Source organism: Chionomys nivalis, chromosome 9 (genome assembly GCF_950005125.1).
Source record: "Chionomys nivalis chromosome 9, mChiNiv1.1, whole genome shotgun sequence".
In the NCBI taxonomy this organism is placed as follows: Eukaryota; Metazoa; Chordata; class Mammalia; order Rodentia; family Cricetidae; genus Chionomys; species Chionomys nivalis.
In genome coordinates this window covers 16,888,193-16,909,412 of record NC_080094.1, presented here as the reverse complement: position 1 = coordinate 16,909,412, position 21,220 = coordinate 16,888,193, and positions in this window count along the sequence as shown.

The following is a 21,220-nucleotide window of genomic DNA, read 5'->3' as shown; positions in this document are numbered from 1 at the left end:
TAACTATAAAATAATTCAGAAGGCAGAGAAAGAGCAGCAGGTACTGTAAGAATTCTAGTCAGGACTAGTGCCTCTGGCCACTGCTGCTGTGTGTTCTCACCTGATGTGGGGATTCCCCTCTGTATGCTATGAATATGTTTTATTACTATTTGTTAACTGCTTTGGTCTATAGCAGGGCAAAATATAGGTAGGCGGGAAAACTAAACTGAATGAAGAGAGAAGGAAGGCAGAGTCAGACAGATGCCATATAGCTGCCCAAGGAGTAATAGGTAACAAACTACAAGCCTCCTGGTAAAATATAAAATGATACAAATGAGTCAGTTCAAGATATAGGAGCTAGCTAGGAATATGCTTGAGCCATTGGCCAAACAGTGTTATAATTAATATAGTTTCTGTGTGAATATTCCGGTCTGGACAGCTGGGAACAAAAGTACGGTCTCTGTCTACACTTACTGCACATCTTCATCTCTGCTTTATTTTCCCAGGGCTCTGAATTTCACATGGAGCATCTGTTTGACTAGTGTACAGTTGCATGGTCATATATAGCATCCCAGTTACAGGAAGGGTCTTCTGTCCCACCAGCCAGCTCACAAATAACCACACAGAGACTTATTATTAATTTTAAATGCTTGGCCGATACTTTAGGTTTGTTACCAACTAGCTCTTACAACTTAAATAAATCCATATTTCTTATCTATGCTCTACCACATGGCGGTACCTTTTTCGGCATGGCATGTTCATCTGCTGCTTCCTCTGTGTCTGATGCTCTTTTTTTGTCCACAAGTCCTGCCTCGCCTCTATCTGCCTAGCTCTTGGCCACTTAGCCCTTTCTTAAACCAGTGAGAGAAACAGCTATTCACAGTGTACAAAAAGATTGTTCCACAGCAAGAAAGGGGCAGAGTTAAATCTTCTCCCTTCTGCTTGTTAGATGGGCTAGAAACCAACAACTGAGGTCTGTGTTTGTATCTTGTCCCTCTTTCCTTCATCTCCACCTTACAAGGAGCGATCTCTGGCTTCTCCAAGGCTGATTTGAGAAGCAGGGAGGATTTTTTTGGCTGTTACTATCATAAGTTGGTCTCACTACTTTTTAGACTTGGCAGGTAATCAAACTGAATCTTTCTCTCCTTGACTGAATCGTTCTTTTTGCCTAGCCATCTGGCATTTCGTCTCTTGGTATTCCATCCCATCCTCCAGCCTCCACTCATTTTTGGTTAAAAAAAAACGCACACACTCCAAAAATGACCTTCGAATGGCATCCCTCCAAACAATGCTTGAAATCCTATTCCCCCAGCACTTGAAGAAAGGCAGAGAGTAGTACTTTTAATAATTTCATGTAGTCTGGCTATGTGTTGAAGGCCTCTCAGCTGGTTTTAAATATAGACTGGCTGCAGATAGCTAAAGGTTTTGCTATTGGACACATCAACATGGCGGCTGAGCTGGATTCCATGATGGCTGCCTTAGAATCACCCATCCAAGTTCCCTGGCAGCAGTGAAGGTGCAGAGAGAAGGCCTCAAAGAAAGCAGTGGTTTATTGGCAGTGTTTGAAGAAAGGCTTCTAAGATTGTACTGAGTTCTGAGAAGTTCCTGCTCTTCCAATGATGTTTACTACTTCTAAATTTCCACTTCACTAAGAACATCTGTGTCTTGCTGTGGCTCAACTGGCCATGTTTTGCTTTCTGCTTTGTGAGTTTTCATTCTGTTGCAGGTGTCTTGTTTGCCACATTGAGTAAGCACTTTTTCTTTTTTGGGCACAGGCATCAGGCCATGAACTCAAAACTTTCAGTTAGTCGAAGACCCCCTTTCCCCCAGTACAAATGTACAAATATAAGTGAAGCATATTTTAGCATTCTAGGGTTCTGGTGTGACAAAGTACAAGGACAGCGTCTGGGTCATGACTCTAGCTGGCCTTTAAAGGGGAGAAATTCTTAATTCTTATTTTCTTCCTGAGCTGTAAAAGGGCAAAACACAGTGTCTGGGAGAAGGGTGGAGGTATGGAGAATTTTACCAGATCATTATGATTATCTTGATAAAACAGAAACAATTCTTATTTCTCCATGAAGCTAAATTTTCAGTAAGATTTCCAGGATGTAGAAGGAGAATGGACAAGTGAAATACAGATTTTATGATACAAACAAACTTGGAAACATGTGAGTGTCACAGATTTTGGTGACCTCTGCTTACTAGACAGGCATTTATTTTCCTATTTTGTTATTTAAGGTCACAGATTATGAGAATATAAGAAATCAAATTCTTTATATTTGAAAGAAGTGATATGTCTTGTCTCAGATCCTTATCATCTTCATCATCTTCGTCAAGCACTGTCACCATCTACATCATCACCACGATCATTGTCTTAATTACTTTTCTGTTGCTGTGATGAAATACTCTGACAAAAGCAACTCAAAGGAGGCGGGTTTATTCTGGCTCTCAGTTCAAGGGTTCACAGTCCATCATGGTGGAGATGTCAGGTGACAGGAGCTTGGAGTAGGTATCCTATCACATTCACAATCAGATTGTGGAGAACACGAAATCATGCTACTGCTTGGCTTCCTGTCTTTACTCCTATAGTGCAGGATCCCAGCCAGATCCCGCGGTGTTGCCACTATAGTGGGTGGTTATTCCCACCTTACCAGATGCAATTGAGAAATTCTCCTATAGGTACGTGCAAAGGTCTGTCTCTTAGGTTCTTCTAGATGCAATGTGAACCTGACAATTATCAATAACAGTCAGAACCATCACCATCCTTGTGGCATCCATAGTGTCTTCACCAGTCACTATGTGCACTCTTCATTATTTTCTCTGGATAAATTCTGGGAGGTAAAAGCATAAAAACTTAAATAAAATTCTTAATAAAAAACCTCAGGGGACCGTGGAGGCAGCACAATCAGGGTAGTGCTTGCTACACATGCATGAGGACTTTTCAGTCTCCAGAACTCATATACAAAAGCTGGGCATGGTGGCGTGTGCTTGTTAGTCCAGGTGTATGAAAAGGGAGGTGGGCAGATCTCCTGTGCTCTGGACCGCCACTGTAGCCAAGAGAGAGACTCCATCTCAGAAATCAAGGTGAATGTTCCCAAAGAATGATACCCTAGGTTAACCTCTAGATTTCATACGCATCTCTGAGAGCTGTTTTGTCAGTTCACTGGGTGACAAATGGTGTCACATCAGTGTTTTAATTTTCATAGACTTAACCACTAGAGAGAGCAAACCCTTATGTGTCTGTTGGTCATTTGTCTTGTTTCATAAGTGTTCTTTTCACACACTCTGTTCAATCTTCTACTTCCCATTCCTTCTCCTGGGAGGCTTCTCAGAGCTCTTTAAATAGTAAGGAAATTAACCCTTTTTTGGCAAGCACAGTGCTATTATTTTTCCCATTTGTTTTCTGACTTTCTATTTTCTTCATAGTGTTTTGTGACACAATGAAATATTACATTTTTATATAGTTAGATCAATCACTTTCTCACTGACATATTTTCTTTCTTTTGCTGGCCTAAAACTCAAAATAATATCTATCTATCTATCTATCTATCTATCTATCTATCTATCTATCATATCATCATATCCATTAATCATCTATCATCTACCTATTTAAAGCTTAACATTTACATAGTTTCATTTTACATATTTAAAACATTTAATGTATCTGAGATTTATTTCAGTATGTAGAGAGTGCAAGCAGTGTTTTTTTTCAATAGTAAAATGATTTGAGCAATGCTTATTAAATACAGTTTTTCCTTATTGATTTTAAAATGTTGCCATTCTCTTATACTAAATACTGTTAATAAGGCTTTGCATTGTGTTCATTGATCTAGCTGGTTAATCTTGTACAGCACTTATGTGGTTTCATGATTGAAGCTTTATCTGATGTTTTATTTCTGACATTTTTTCTTATCTCCTGAATAAATCTACCTTGTATTTCCTACTTCACCAATATTTTGGGGGTTTCTCTGATGTTTTTGTAGCCATTGAAGTTTAGACTTGTTCTTTGAACTTTTTCACTTGCTTAAAACTTTAGGATAATTTTTTATTATAGTGAGATTGAGTCTAGCTTTTGAAAGCATTATGCTAACCCTTTCTTTTGGGAAGGGAAAGGGTATGTGTGGCTCCACTGAAGTTAGTGTGTGTGTGTGTGTGCGTGTGTGTGTGTGCATGTGTGTGTGTGTGTGTGCATGTGTGCGTACACACAAAAGTACTTGAGAAGACAGAGGATACCCTTAGGCATCATCCATCAGGTACACGTCATCATCATATCATCATCTTTTTTTTTTTTTTTTTGATATAGGCTCTCTCATTGGCCTGAAGCTTGCCAATTAGGTGAGGCTGCCTGGCCAGTGAACTCTAGGGATCCATGTGTTTCTGCTTTCACAGAGCTAGAATTAGAAGCACACACCACCATACCTGGGCCTCGTACTTTTACAATAAGCTTACTAAGAACTATGTTTTACTAAGAACTATGAACTATGTCTCTAGTCCATTATTCTTTTAATTATTAACAAGTAAACTTACCTTGAATAATTTGCATAGTTTTGTTGTAACTGTGAATGAGATTGCTCTTTTTCTATTTTCTTCCTAGTTGTTAGAGTTTACATAAGAAACTACTCATTTTTAATATTTATTTTATGCTTTGTGGCAGGGCCTCATGTAGCCCAGACTAGCCTTGAACTCACTATATAGTTCAAAGTCACCAGATGACCTTGATTTGCTGATCCTTTTGCCACCACCTCCCAAATTCTGGAAACACAGGAGTGTGGCAACATATCTGTCTCTATATTTATTTTAAAAATCACTAAGCTAAATGAATTATTTTATTAGTTCTCATATGTAGACCAAAGTTTCTGTCCCACCTGGTTCCACAGCCATTTAGTCCCAAAGAAACACACAGAGGCTTATATTTATTATAAACTGTTTGGTCTATTAGTTCAGGCTTATTATTAACTAGCTCTTACAACTTAAATTAAATTATAATTCCTTTTTATGTTTAGCCACATGGCTTGGTACCTTTTCTTAGTAAAGCATTCTCATCTTGCTTCTTTTGCATCTGTCTTGTGACTGACTCTCTGTCTTTCCTTTTCCCAGAATTCTCTTAGTCTGATTGCCCTGCCTATACTTCCTGCCTGGCTACTGGTCAATCAGCATTTTATTAAACCAATACAAGTGACAAATCTTTACAATGCAGCACTCATACTTTGTAATTCTTGTGGGTTTTCAGAGTGGGAACTGACTCATACTTTGTAATTCTTGTGGGTTTTCAGAGTGGGAACTGACATTGTTTGCTTGTAGTTATTGGAATTTTGTATGTTCTTCAATATTCTTTCTGTCTTCTTCTGTCCTCTCCCCTTCCCTCTATCTCTTCTGCTGTCTCTATCTCTGTCTCTCTCTCCTGCTCTTCCCTCCATTATTAGTCCTTCTAGGATAACATTAAAATTAATCATGAGTACCCTTGCTGTGAAGATGGATAGGGATACTTCCCATCTTTTTGCTTTAAACATAAATCACTTTTGATAATGTTTTATTAGTTATTTTGCATATATACTTGTGAAATTGGCCTGAAAATTTAATTTCTTATATATTTTTTGTGTTCAGTTTTGCTAACTTGGAAGAATAGACTTTTAAAAAATATTATTATTTTTTGTGCTCTGGAGCAGTTTATTTATTGTGCCAATTATTTGCTATTTGAAAAATTAAAAGAAGTTCTCTATAAAATTGCTTGGCCTTTTCTCCTTTCATGTAGGCAATTCTTTCTGACTGTAAGAGCATTTTATGCTGGTGCTCCCTGGAAGCTTGCTACTTTCACTGTGTTCAGCAGTACTTCCCAGGATGATGGTGATGATGATGATGATTTTTTAAATTATTTTTTAAATTTGGAAGTAAGGAAATTAAGTAAGTCTTTGTGTGTATGCGAAGCCATGGAACTGTAGCCTCCTTACCTGTGCCTGTGTTCTCATTCTCCTCTTGTCACTTTGGAACCTGACCTAATGCTTTTGATTGCTGTGCAATTTTAAAGAATGAACAGCAAAAATGTATCACAAGACTGAGGAAAAATGAAAGTATACATTCCTATGATAATTTTGACCAGTTGAACAAGGAGTCTGGGTCTTCCTTTTTTAGAATATATATTTTCAAGTTTGAATTCACAGGGAGCTACTATAGTAGTCTCCATTAATATGTCTCAGTCAGCTTTGGCTGCATAACAAAAAGCTTTAAAATGTAATGCCTAAAAACCAACAAGATTTTGTAGGTTAGCCATTTGTGCAGAGTTCAGCTGGGAGGTTTCTGGATTGAGTTGGAGAGCTAGCTGCTAGATCACCTGGGGATGATTGGTCTATGTGTGACTTCATCTCAATCGGTTTATCTTTATGTGTTTAGTGCACTCTTCATTTTTCTTTCTTTTCTTTTTATTCTTGCTTTGTGGTTCAGGGTTGGCATTAGGGGTCCTCTTTTAGCTTCCAAGGAGCTGTCACAACAGGCCCAAGCCACCGTTCTTAACCTTGTACTCTTTCATTTTTCAAGAAGACTGACTTATGCTTGCTCGTGTGATGATGGCATTGTTCCAAGAGCGAGTAAGAAGAAATGGGTATTACTTTGGGGATTTGGGTTTAGAACTGCACAAAGCCAACTCAGCCACATTCTTGTGATTAGAATCAAGTCAAAATAGGCTCAAATCCTGAATGGCAGGAGTGTGAAAGTTCATTCATATGTATGGCAAGGGATAGGGCATTCTGGGCATTTTTGTAATCTGACAGCTATGCAAATTGTTACTGTTTTTAGGAATGCAAATGGCATCCACAGCTAATTACTGGTTACATCTTTTTTATGGCAAAATTCCTACCCTGAAGGGTATGTGTGTTAAATAAATAACTATATTTAAATTAGCAAGAAGAGTATGTTCCATTTTCCAAGATGTAAGAATCATTTCTACTCTTTTTGTTTTTTATAGTTTCCTGAATTATTGTGATTTTTGGCAACTTTTATGGATTTATTTGAAGATATTGAAGAGATAAATATTAGGTAAATAATTTGCATACTTTCTCTAATGTCTGAAGTTCATGCTTTATAGTTAAGATTTGAGGTTTTAGGTTTTTCAAATACTTCATAATCTTTTTTGTTTACAAGCAAAGCATTTACTTAATTATATGAATTGTCCCTGGTGTTGGCTTTTGGACATATCCCAGGTGTGTTGTCAGTTGCTGCTCGTCCCTCCCCAGACAAGAAACTCCACTGCTGATTTTTATGTTAGTGGTTCCTTTACTTTTCCCTTAAGTTAACAAATTACTTTCATAAGCTGAATACTGCAGTGAGCTTTGTCTGATTTCTGAGATTTGTAGAAAAGGTACTGTATGGTTCACTCTTATCTGTCTAGATTATTTGACTTCATAATTTTGTAAGATTCCTTTTTGATGTGTGTCTATAGGTCAATCATTTTAATTGCTGTTTATTTCCTTGTATGACTACAGTGAAATTTATTTTTGGTTCTATTTCAGGAATATACTATCATTTATTTGTTCATTTGACTACTAATGGGTTGTTTTGGTTAATGGGTTGTTCCAGCTTGGGGATTAATGAGCTGATAACAGATAAATGGTGAAATGGGAGTAAATGGCTCATTTCCAGTTTTTTTTTATATTTATGAATAATGCTGTCACAAACATTCTTATGTGTTTCTTGATGCATGTCCTAAGGAGTGAAAATGCCCCATGGGCCATTTATGTGTTTCTTGATGCATATCCCCAAGAGAGAAAATGGAACTGTGTTCAATTTTAGCAGTGCAGCAAATGATTTTAAGTTGTCTAAACTCATGTGCATGATCACCAACAGCAGAGGGGAACCTCCAGTGCAGCCAACACTTCACCATAGTCTGACTTTTCACCTTAGCCATGTTGGTAGATGTACAGTGGTCATTCATTGTTTTAATTGGTATTTCTCTGATGATTAGTAAGGTGAATCATTTTTTCCCCTTTTTGTAAAATCCCTTTTGGATTTTTTCCCCCTGCTTGAAAAACACATAGTGAAGTCTCCTTCCCATTTTTCAATTGGTCATTAAGGTTTTGCTTAATTGAGTTATTCAGGTAATTTTAATTGGCTATGTTTTGTTGTAATGTCTCTATAATTTCCTTTTAGTAAACTTTATAGTATTTACTTATCTGTTTATTTTTTACTCTTGATGGGTACTAATGAGCCAACCAACCTGCCTCCCTTTCTGGCTTAAAAGCCATCTTACAGTAAAGACAAACTAGGCTCATTCCTGGTTAAGATTAAACTTCTGTTTCTCAAGGATTGGGCTACACCCCACCTGTAACCTTAACTACAAGTGATCTGTACTGCCTGTCCCAGGAAACAGCAACCATGTCTTTGTTTCAAAAAATTGCTATCACCATCTTGCAACCTTTATTTCAAAAGGTTATTATAACTACCTGTTGTTATGACTACCTTGCTATGGCCACCTTATTGTGTTCTGCTTCTATAACCCGCCTATTTGTCTGCCTAATCCTCCATTTGGAAACCCCCTACCCTGAGCTATAAAAGTCCTTATCTTCCCCATGTCCAATGCGGACCTCTTGAACCCCACTTTAGAGGAAGGCAGTCCATGTACATAAAATAAAAAAAAGCTTGCTTTAATTAATTTCTTTCTTTAATTAATTTGGTTATGATGATTTGGGTCAGTGGTCTTTCTCTTAGCATCCCTGGGACTAATAATAGAAAACTTCGTCATATTCCTGTTTGGTCTGAAAACTTGGAGAATTATTGAAAACAGCAACAAGCACTTTCTCTACCTTAGTAAAGTGCACTCAACTTTCTGCTTCCCTAGTTAGGGTCTCAGTTCCTTGTGTTCTTTATATATATATCTTTATCTTCAATTTATTCCTTTCTCCAAATTTCCCAGAGTACTTGCCTTGGTCATTGATCTTTAGTCCATGTTTACAGGCTTCAGTTACAGCCTATAAATGTTGTTATGTTTTATTTTCATTAAGATTCAAATGAAAACATTTTCTCATTTCCATGGGGACTTCTTTCATGATGAGTTATTTGAGGTGTAATTCTTTTTTAAAATCTCCAAACATATGGGAATTTTCTTGCTATTATTTATTCCTGATTTCAAGTCACTTCTCTGGCAGTCAGAGAATTTAATTTGCAGGACTTAAGTTCTTTGAAATGTGCTGACTCTTGCTTTCCTGCAGTATACGGTCACTTTGTAATTAATGTTCCATGTGTCCTTGTATTTAGGGCTCTGACTCTTTCTCGTCTGGGAGAACATAAACTTAGACATGACTGTTGAAGCTTTGTTAGGAAATCCTGGCTTTCTATCAGTGTATCCCAATCCACAGTGTCCTGTTTAGTGCTTTTTGTTTTCAATCTATTTGTCGGATGTTAATGTGATTGTGTTTTTAAAGGCTGCACTTATCTAATACACATTTTCTTTTTATGCTCAACAGAAAGGACACTTCACTCATGTCTCTCCAATACTCTATAATTGGATTGTTTCTTGGACTTAAATTGGGAGCGGTTGCCTTTTACTTGTGGAATTTAACATGTTGGCATTTGCCATTAAAACCACTGGATGTTACTTCTTTAGCTTTGCTTTATGTGTTCAATTCTTAGATCTCGCTGTTTTTAGTTGCATGATTATTTTTTACAACTTTATCTACTAGAAAAATGTTGTTTTGGAAGATGCATTTTAATCAGAGTAGGGGTGTTGTTAAGGCCTCCAGAGATAGTCTTTAGCCCACTGCTCTTCTATATTTAAAACTAAATGTGAAACTGTATTTTTACTATAATTTATTCTTGGGACTATCATCTATATATACAATGAAATACTGTCATATCCATTCCATTTCTTCCATATCCCTATCACAACATGTTCCCCTCCCAACTTCATGTCTTCTTCCTCTCTCTCTCCCTCTTTCTCTCTTTTAAAATAACCAATTAAATCCAATTAGAGTTCCCACGATGTTCGTGGATATGGGCCTCCTCACTGGAACATTAGAAACCTGCCGGTGGGAACACCATCCACAATGAATGATTTGCCCCCACGGCATCTTTCTCCATGATTCTTATTCCCCACTGTTTTTTGCCTTTTGGAGAACACTCCAAATACCACAGTGTTAGCTGTGCCCTTCAGAGAACACTCCAAATACCACAGTGTTAGCTGTGCCTTCAGGGCAGGAGTGTGCAGCAGTCCATCCTAGGACTCCAGCGGCGTGTCCAGATGACTGTTGCTTCACTGTAGCACCCCACAGTGGTCTAGAATCCTCCTACTACCAGTGTGTAAAGAGATAAACACGGGTTTTGGGAATCGGACAGACCTGGACATAAGTCCTGGCTCCAAGTGTAACTAATTGTATTTTGTATTTTTTTTACCCAGGACACTTGATCTTAGTGAAACAGGGCTGTATCTCAGAATAAGGACAAGTGTATAAGAAGACCCAAGACTGCTGTGTTTGTAATGTGTCTGTAGATTGTGGGAAAAGCCTCCCTTCAGGAGGTGGAGCTTGATTTCTCTCTCCTTAACCATGGGCTGCTTCCCCTTCCCCTGCATGGAGACTTTAACTAAGGGATGGCCTGCATGACCTGTTTTGTCATCAGAACTAATCCCTTACTGACCCATCACCAATTCTTCAATGAGAACACAGGGTTCAAAGACAAAGTTCTCACTCTTCTCCTGTTCTATAAGGCTCTGAATGATCCTGTGGCCAACACCTTCCCATTGCTGCCCCTTAAGTTCTAGAAAGTGCCCCTTTCCCTGTGTATTATATCAAACATCTTCCTGAATAAGAACCCCCATCTATACTGTTTCCTATTTGTTTTAATTAATTAATTGCTTGTTAATCTAAGTGTATGTATTGGTATGTGGGGTGTGTGAGCATGTGGGTGTGTATGTGCCATAGCATATCGGTAGAGTCTAGAGGACACCTCAGGTATCGTCCTCATCTTCCACCTTGTCTGAGACAAAGTCTTGTGTTTGCCCTGAGTATACCAGCGTGGCTGGCTTTCATGCTCCTGAGGATTCGCCTGTCTCCACCTCCCATCTCCCTGAAGGAGTGCTGGTTACAGCCATGCACTACTACTGGTTCCTGCTTTGTGCAGGCTCTGGGGAGCTGATCTTGGGTTCTCACACTTGCATGACTTGCCCCTTTTCTGCTGGACCATCTCCCTGTTGTGTGATGATTTTACTCTTTTGGCTTTTCAAGGAGCCTGCCACCCAGCTCCCAAATAAATCTCATACAGAAGTTTTTCTTAAGTATAAATGCCTGGCCTTAGCTTGGCTTGTTTCTAGCCAATTTTTCTTATCTTAAATTATCCTGACTATCTCTTCTCTCTGGGTTTTTATCTTTCTTACTTCTGTAAATATTACTGTCCTCTTACTCCATGACTGACTGGATGGCTGGGTAGCTGGCCCTTGATGTCCTCCTCCCCTTGATCTCTAGTTGCTCTTTGTTCTCCCTCCTCCTAGATTTCTCCTTCTACTTATACTCTCTGCCTACCAGCCCCACCCATTTTTGCTCCTGCCTCTCTACTGGCCATTCAGCTCTTTATTAGGACCATTAGGTGTTTTAAACAGGCAAAGAACCACATCTTCACAGAGTTAAACAAATGCAGCATAAACAAATGTCACACACCTCAAAATAACATTCTCCAACGTCTCCCTTTCCTCTTCACCTGACTCACTCCTGAATCCTAAACTTAAGATTACCTCCTTGCTGTTCTCTCCCGCCTCACTGGACCATCAGCTCTCGGGCTCTACCTTCTGACTCTTGCATTCCCTCATGGCACTTACTGGGGTAGAAGAACACTGGTATTCGTAAGGTAGGTCAATGTCTACGTGACAATATCAGCACCTTGAGGCCAGCGTTTATGTCTATGTTATTCAAAATTAAACCTCTGAAGTTTAACACGGGTCTCGGCTCAGTGTAAACAGTGCTCATAGGCATGGAAAGAAGCTGGATGCAAACCCTCTTGCTGTGAATTTAACATGTCATGGTTTTATCTCATTTAAACATGAATGTATTAATGATTGACAGTAGGCTCTGGGGATTCAAATGCATGTCCTTGTGATTGCGCAGCAAGCTCTATTACCCACGGAACCATCTCTCCATCCCAGCACACCTGCTAGTCGCTCAGCAAAGGGTAGTACTTGCCATTTGATCAGCTTCATAGGCATCGTTGTCTAAAGAACCGTCTGAGACCATACACTCAGTTGAAGACACTGCCTCCTCCTGTCATGAGGGTGCTGAGCGGAAGAGAACAAGCTGGCCTTATACCCTCCTTCGTGTTTCACTCTGCCGTTTGCTCGGGTTCTCTCTAACCCATAATATCAGCAAATAGAAGATTCTCCGGGCCTGATCATTTTCAAATGTTTATTTGCCTCTCTGCCTGCTAAGTTGTTCATGGCTATTTATCACCTGAACTGGAAAACAGGCTTGGCTCACCAGGAAATAGCCGACAGACGAGGTTGCGTAATGAGAAAATTACGACTTCAGGGCTCCCATACAAGTTTGCTGTCTGTGGTAACAGCTCAGAGCTCGCAGCAGCTTCTGAGGGGAAGGATGAGATCTGATTCCAAGAAGAAATATGATAATTGGAGGCCTGGGGGAGGGCAGATGACTTTGGCCAAACAGGAAATTACCTTCCACTGCTTTCTTACTGTAATTCAGCAGCTCCAATTATTACGAGGTGATAAAGCGTCAGACCGTGTTGTATAACACGTTGCCTCGCACATGTCCGAGGCTATTACAGAATCTCTAATGAAATCATTGTCCTTATGATACATAATTATAGCAGATATTACTCCCATGATCAGTGTAGGACTATTGGAATGTAAGGACCTGAAGAATGGGTCAGTTAATGCACTGTGTGAGCTCTTCTTTAGCGTTAAAGCAAGGACTGAAGGCAGAGAGACCCTACAGCAGAAAACAGGTCCTTGGAAGGGGAAGGAGGGATACATGCTTCTAGGTTGGGGATTTTTGTTATTTGAGTGAGAAATCTGATTCTCAGCTTCTTGGTTGTCATAGCAAGTGAAAAAACAAAACAAAGGATACAGAATGTTCAGTTTTTAACAACAGGCAGCAGGCACACCTATCCAAATGGCATACTCCTTCCCCTGCAACTTAACTTAAAATTATGAAAAATATCACTTGGCCTCCAGTAGACTCATATTTCCGCTTTTCCCTTGCTTTCTTTCCCCCTCTACTTCGAATTAAGGGTCTAACCAACCCCCAGTCTTCCTCCACTTCTATCCATTCAATCTTCAACTGGAAACAGACACCAGCAAAGCTGATCTTCCGCATTCTTTGGGCCTCAGTTTACCCACCTTTGCAAATGGCGATGTTGATGTCTCTTCATCAGAGCTGTTTCCACAAGTGCTATTCTTCAGGTGTGGTGTGGGTGCTGAGAACGGAGCCGAGCTCCTGCATGGAATATTGAGTGAAGTGGGATCTAGGTGGAGGTTTAGTTGAATTCCTACTTTCAAGAGTCCATATCAGCTATGGGGATGGGGGAAGAGGGAGAAAGGGGGTGAAGTAGGGAGGGAGGGAGGAAGAGGAACAGAGAGAGAGAGAGAGAGAGAGAGAGAGAGAGAGAGAGAGAGAGGAGAGAGAAATTGATTCTAAGATCTTTCCCTGTAATATTGTTTGTGCCATCCTGAACTTTGAATACTTATCATTCTAGCTCTTGTGTCCCAAGTCTTTGCTGCATCCTCCCTACATTCTGTCCGACCTGACAGCTCTGGGTATCCCAGGATGCGTTTGCTTCAGCATCCAATTGGTCTGCAGTGTAATTTTAACCCTACCCCATCCGTGGTCTGGCCTCTGACCCTTGGTGTTCAGGTCCTGGGGTGACCGGCACTCTTGTAAAGGCTTCTTTTTGTTTCCCCTTTTCTCCCATATTTGGGGGTGGGAGCTCCTGTTTCAGGCACTGGACAGTAGGGTTGTTTGCATTCTTGAATTCAAAGAACATCTGTCAGTGTGAGCTGGCTCGAAATGAATCTGCCATGTGTTGACATAGAAGCCTCTTGGGTCTACCTACATGAAATCATTCCCCAGAAACTGTTAGTGAAATGATGGGAGGGCATGTGTGTGTGTGTGTGTGTCTGTGTCTGTGTCTGTGTAAGAGAGAGAACAAGAGGGGAGTGTTTACACGCATGAGTCAGTGTCTTCCATCAGATTCATTTATTAAGCATTTATGAATTGATCAAGCAGAGCCCCAGTGACAGATGGTTAAGTGTTGGGATTATAAAGACATATAGAGGATCTGGCATGCTTCTTCATGGGTGTTAGACTCCAGCAGAGAATGGAGATTTTAAGAACGAAAGCATGAAAAATGATAAAAAAAAAACGCTGAACAAAATGTGACACTTTTACACCACAGATACGAGGTCTTCACACTTGATTCGTCGTTCACGTTTCTAGAGACAGTGCTGTGTGGCAGAGACTGCAGAGGTCTATCACCCACCCTGTGTAAAACTTCACCTTCCTCCACTCTGAATTGAGAGCCTTGGCTAGGCTAGAGAAGACTCGAAGTGGGCAATCCCTGTGGAGGTTCATCTTCACACGAAAAACAGGCATAGCCACAATTTTTCCCTTGAAAAATCCTAGATCCCTTCGACCATCTACCAAGTTCAATGTGCATGGGTTTCTGCATTAAAAATATGCTGTATAGATTCATGACATGAGTGATTCACAGGCAATCATAGGTAGTATATGAATTAATATAGAAACAATATTTTTAGAGTAGCATATTTGCAGAATTTTTAAATGGATAAGCTGTTTAAAATTGCCAATATTTGGACAGTTTTAACCTATAAAAATGGCAATTTCATGCACTCCAGGCTAATACATTACCATTTTTCTTTTTTGCTTTTATACGGCATTGAGCTGATGTCATTATGTATGGACCTGTAATCTCAAAGGGTTGTTCTGCAGATTTCTTTTTTGGGATGATGGAAATATTCTAATTGAATTGTGACATTTGCATAACTTGAAATTCCAAAACTCCACTTGTGTACTTTGAATGAGATCATGTTACAGTTTGCAAATTATCTCAATGCAAGAAATGAGGGTGCTCACTCCGGTCCAGGAACGGGTCAGGGTTTGGTATGTGGCATTTTTTATGATCTCTTTGGTGGCGTAGCACACTCGGTTCCTCCTGAAGTCAGGTAGGTCTAGCTAGCCATCTCTACAGAAGGACTCAGAGAGGCGAGATGGCAGAAAGTGCGGCAGAGCTGGGGTAGAACCTCCATCCAGGTCTCAGGACAGTTCTGTTTCCTTCCTCCCATTCCAGGGGTTCCTTCTCTCCCTCACTCTGTGGGGTCTGATATGATGGACTCCAGGGCACATCTTGGGACTTGAGCAGCCTGGGTGTGTGGGAGGGCTGTGGGTGTAAATGGATTTGCACAATGGTATCCCAGGGCAGTCCACGTTGGAAATCATTTGTGACCTGTAATTGACTGTGACGATACAAAAATTGGAAGCTGAAGATCACAAACACTGGGTTATTAGATGGTGGAATCGCAGTTTTTCATCAGTTGTTGCTTCCCTGCTGGGGCTCAACAAATCCCCAGGAGACATCCACACCTCTGCCTTGGTGAGTGTGAACTACCTCGTTCTGCCCAGAGCCCTGGTCCTCAGTTGATGAGCCACTAAGAAGGTGTAGACAGACTATGGGTTACAGGGCTTCCTTCCACTTGGATCTGTGCTCTGAGCTGATCTACCAGCAGGGTTCCACTTGTTCGGCCAGCTACACAGGGTGACAAAGTCCTCGGTGGTTTCCTTGCTGACTTTGTTTTTTTTTTTAATGACCTGATGCTTCTTGCTCAGCTGATCTTCCTGCTAGCGCTCCAGTCTTTTCCCTCCTGCTCTAGGTCTTTGCCCTGGGAGCTCCTCTGTTTGTATCTCCATCTTTATCTCCAGACTAGTTCCTGCAAACTCGCCTGAATGTCCCTTCGTTAATAATAGCTTCCGAACCACCACATTTAAAGTGGTGGCTTTACCAGCTCGCTCACTCCTCCCCCCTCCACCACTGTTGATCGCTTTTCACAATGACATAACATTTTTGTTGACATGTTCTAGAGTCACTAGCCTCTTTCCTCGTGGGAATGTGAACTTCAAGAGGACAGGGCTATTGTTCATTCTGTTCAATGGTGTATTCCACGTGCCCATGGGAAATATGAAATCTCATGTCCTATTTTGTTAAAGCAGATTTATTGAAGTATAACTCATACACCATGTGATTCACCCAAAGGGCATAATTTTAGTGTTTTACTCTGTCTACAAGATTGTGTAACCACCTCTGCTGATCAGTTTTAGAACATTTTCACTACCCTCAAAAGAAAACCTGTACCCATTTCGTTTCTTTTCAAATTCCTCTGGGGTCCCAGGAAGTCATTAGTCAGTTTTCAGGAATAGCCGAGCAAATGAGGAGTGGAGGTTGGTGATCAAATGCCCCGCGGCATCCTCAATGGTTGGAGCTTGTTTATCACCCCCCCCCCTTTTTGGAGAGGGGGGCTTCTTATAATCATATCACATACAAACATACAAAGCACCTGGCTCCTGAGTCCTTGACTTGGAGTGTGCTCTGGCGGAGCCCAAGTCAAGGGGAGCCCAGCATTTCATTTCCATGCCCCACCCGGCGGTCTGCAGGAGGCAGCAGCTGGGCAGTGAGTGTCCTGCCAGAATCACAGGTGTTTGAACTTAAAGTGTCACAGCTCAGCCTGCTGTGTCTAGGATTTAGAAGACAGAAGGAGGATGGGTGGGCATGCTGGGTGCTTGCGATGGGGTAAAGCAGCATGCAGGAGACAGAATCTGAGGTCCTGAGAAGAAATAAGAAGCCTTTGACTTTTTTGTTTTGAAAGCAACGCTAGGGATTACATAGAATGCCCAGTGAGACAAGGGTTGAAAGTGTTGCCAACACATGTGCTCTAGCTTCTACAGATTCAGATATCCTTGGATAGAGAGTCGACTACATCATCTGTAACCTGAAGGTCCAGTGCAAAATACAAACTGGAAATGCAAAGACTTTCCGGATGGTGGGGCAGACCAATGTGTGAGTCCTTTTGCATGTGGAGCACTGTGGGGCCACACTGATCTTGAGCCAGTGAGTCCAGGCCTGCCTGGATGTTTTATCCCTCCCAAGCTTGTCCCTGTGCCCCTGCTGTCTGCTGCAGATGCATGGACTGCCACTTTCCCAGACTGGACCCCCTCCCTGGCCTCTCTGCCTCAGGCATTCTGATCTCTTTGCATCTCTCACACTATGCCCACAGCGATGGTTGTCCACACTGTGATCACGATTCCACCTCTCCTCAGAAATCTTAAATCATTCCCCACTGATGGTGGCTGTGGTTTTTAAGTCATGATTGGCAGGGCCTCTCTGGCTTCTGGGAGTGTGGCCGGGGTGAAAAAGGCTGTGCTGATGTCTTCTTTCATTCCTGTTTCGAATGCTGCAGACGCATTTTCATCTGCTTTGCATATATATTGGGCTTCTGCATAAGATTTCATTCGTGGACAAGTTTCTACTCCTAAAATAAAGAATACTTCTGGAAATGAATGGCCTCAGAATTAAATCTGAACTTCTTAGTTTAGCATCTAATGTTTTCAATGATCATCTCAGTTGTTGACCAACTTAAGCCCATGGACCTAGTTCACTCCATGACATTTTTAGGTGCTTTCTTGTGTGTGTGTGTGTGTGTGTGTGTGGTGTGTTGTATATGCACATGGAGGCCAGAAGTCAGACCTGGATTTGTTCTTCTTGGACCATCCACCTTTAAAAAAAGAATAGTTTTTTTAAAATTATTTTTTTTTATATAATATCTTTTGATCATGTTTTCCCCCTCCTCTGTTGTGGAATATTTAACTATGCAAAGATGTGTTGCATTTGTTCATGTTGCAGAATATTTGCTTAACTATGTGAAGATATGTAACATTTGTTTAATTATGTAAAGATGTTTTACCTGGCCTGCCTAAGGCACCTGATTTCTCTAATAAAAAGCTGAATGGCCAATAGTGGGGGAGGAAGTGTAGGTAGGACTTCAGGGCAGGTAGAGTAAGTAGGAGCAAGAATTTAGGGGCTGGGGAAGAGAAAGAAAAGAAGAAAGAAACGGAGATGCCAGGGAGATGCAGGACCAAGCTGGGGCCAGCTTGGAGTCAGCCGTCCAGATGCGGAGAAAACAAACGGGGCAGTAAATACACGAGGCAATCAAGTCTCAGGGCAGCACATAGATGAACAGAAGTGGGTTAATTTAAGTTAAAAAATACAAAAGCCAGCTAGAAATAAGCCTAAGCTAAAGCTGAGCATTCATAACTAATGGTCTGTCTCCATGTCATGATTTGGGACCTGGCGGACCAAGAAAGCCGACTACCTCTTTCGACTCCTCCAAGATTCTCCCTACCTCCTTACCTAACCAACTTTATATTCTTTTTTTCTCTCTCTCTTTCAAAATAACAACAAAAATAAGTTTTTATTTATTCTTTGAGAATTTCATAGACATATACAATATGTTTTGTTCATATTCTCTTTTCACTGTCCACCCCCTTCTATTTCTCCTGGACCCCTCCCAACTTTATGCCCTGATTTTCACATTGCTTCTTGAGACAGGGTCTCTGTCGCTCACCTGCCATTCCCAGCTCTTCTTCCGGTTTCTCCAGCACTGAGATTATAAGCATGCACTCTGTGCCTTGCTCATTCACATAGATTCTGGGGCATGAACACAGGTCCTCGTACTTGTGGGACAAGCATTTTACATACTAAACTTGCTCCTAGTTTGGGGTAGTTTATGTCTGCAAGATTTATTTTTATTTTGAATTACACATGTGTATATTGCCTGTGTATATGTGCATGAGTGCCTGTGAACACGGAGGCCAGAAGTCGTCAGATCCCCTGGAGCTGGAGCGACAGGAGACTGTAAGCTGCCTCCAGTGGGAAACACACTCGAATCCTCTATAAGAGCGGTTAGTGCTCCAAACCACTGAGCCGTCTTTCCAGCCTCTTGAGTGGTTACCTATTAAATGACTACATAAACACCTACATAACAACCTTATTTTGGTCTCTTGGCTTGCAGATCTTAAATATTTACTATTTGCCCCTTTAAGAAAATTTACTCATCCTTAACCCAACTCTGATGTTTCTTTCCATGATTAACTCCCAGGATTTTACATATTTATCTTGCAGAGCCTGGCTCAGTACCTTGCTTGTAAGGAAACCAAACAACCAACCAAACAGCTCAATGAGTATAAAGCTGAGGTACTGTGGGCCTGGCTGTTGTCCTGGCGTCATTGTTCAGATTAATCAAGCTCTTCTCACCCCCCACCCCCACCCCAAGTGTCTTTGGGAAGTAAATTATATTGTCATTCTGTATATAACTGACAAATGAATTGAAAGGGAGATCACAAAACCACCCGCAAATCCTATGATGAGTTACATTATCTCTGATACTAAGGCTATCTCCTAAAAGGACTCCAAGTTTCGGCTTTTTGAGCTGATGCTCAAAAAATGACAAGCATTTTATATATATATATAAAAGAATGGCCTTAAAATAATTACGATGCTTCTGTTATGTATGTGATGGATTCTGAGAATTGATGGCTTCTTTGCTTGCCTAATTTTCTTAAAAGGATTTAACCAATCTCCCTGATTTTGGAAAGCAGCATGAGGCATGTTAACAGAAGCCCATGTGGGGACAGAAATGCAGTCTCATGCTATGTACTGAATATTTTGGTTAGAGAAAGGCTATATTTAGAGGAGGGGGGTCCTATCATGTGATATGCTAGGAAATGAACCATTTTGCCTCTTTCAGTGCCTGGAGCCCAGCATGGGTGTTTATCTGTAACGGGTCCAACTTTTATTAGATGCCGACTCCAAATGACCTGGATATTATCCAAATAAGTGCTTTTAAATTCCCAGTAATAGCTAACCAACCATGAAGAATAACTCAATTTCAGATGAATCTAATTTTATTTATAAACAGGCGCCTACAGAAATTCTGGTTTAACATAATTTAAAAAGTTGAGGTACAGAAACATACTTCTTAATAATTTCCTGCCATTCCATTTTTTTGTTTGTTTTTGTTTTTTTTTGAGACAGAGTTTCCCTGTGTAGTTTTGGAGCCTACCCTGGAACCCGCCCTGTAGACCAAGCTGGCCTTGAACTCACAGAGATCCACCTGTCTCTGCCTCCCAAGTGCTGGAATTAAAGGCGTGCACCACCACTGCTTGGATACCATCCCATTTTTTTAAAAAAAAATACATTCAGTCAAGGAGCGTGTTTAGAGACGCATGTGTGCTTTCAGGTTTGGGGGCCAGGGAGCGTTCAAAGGACAACCCCATCATGCTCTGCATCCTGGAACCAGGACAGTGATTTGGTGCCCTGGTGACATGCCGATCTCAGCAGTAAGGCTTGTTGATAGTTGTGATGCATAATTTTGGGAGACCTGTAACAAAGTGGAGGGATAGAGAGCTACAGAGATGGTGTAGCATTGAAATTGGTTCCCCATGGTAGCTCTGACCACTAGAGCAAGTTGGGGTGATTCTTATGCAGGCAGAGATAAGAACTACCACATTTGTTGTTGTTGTTTTGTTTTGTCTTTTAAATTTTTTTTTTTTTTTTTTTTTTTTTTTTTTTGTAGCAACCATGGAGGTTGTAGGCTGAGATGATCAAGTCCCAGGATGGTAGCAGCCTGGGTCTCTGAGTCATTCCTCATGGAGGAGGCTCTTGAATCACACTTCTTGAGAGGGGCGAATATATTTACGATATGCCACAGAGATCTGGGCATTGATTTGTGATTATAACATCATTTTCTATCTTGACTAATGTATGCCCTTATTCCTAGAGTCCTTAATATTATGTTAAGAGCATTCCGCTCGCGAAGAGCAATGTGCTCCAAGCCTGATCCCAGCAGGCTTCCTCTACACAAGGCTCCAGCAAAGGTTCTGGCAAGAGGGTCTGATCACCTTACCTATACGCTCATGCTGGATGTGGAATTTCTTTTGAGATGGCTTAAACTGCAGCATTTGAGTGATTGCTAAGAGAGGCATTCCTTATTGTATCAAGACTCTGGGACAGAACAAAACTAGACTGCTTTTGGCCTCATCTGATACTTTTGAAAATCAGGGGCACATTTTACGTACAAGTATTCTTCAAGCAGTTTCTGTATTAGCAGGTGTCCCTCCACCTCACTCTGCTAAATGAGTACAAATTTTCCTCTAGAGTGGGTATCCCATCCGTTCTTAAGGTACAC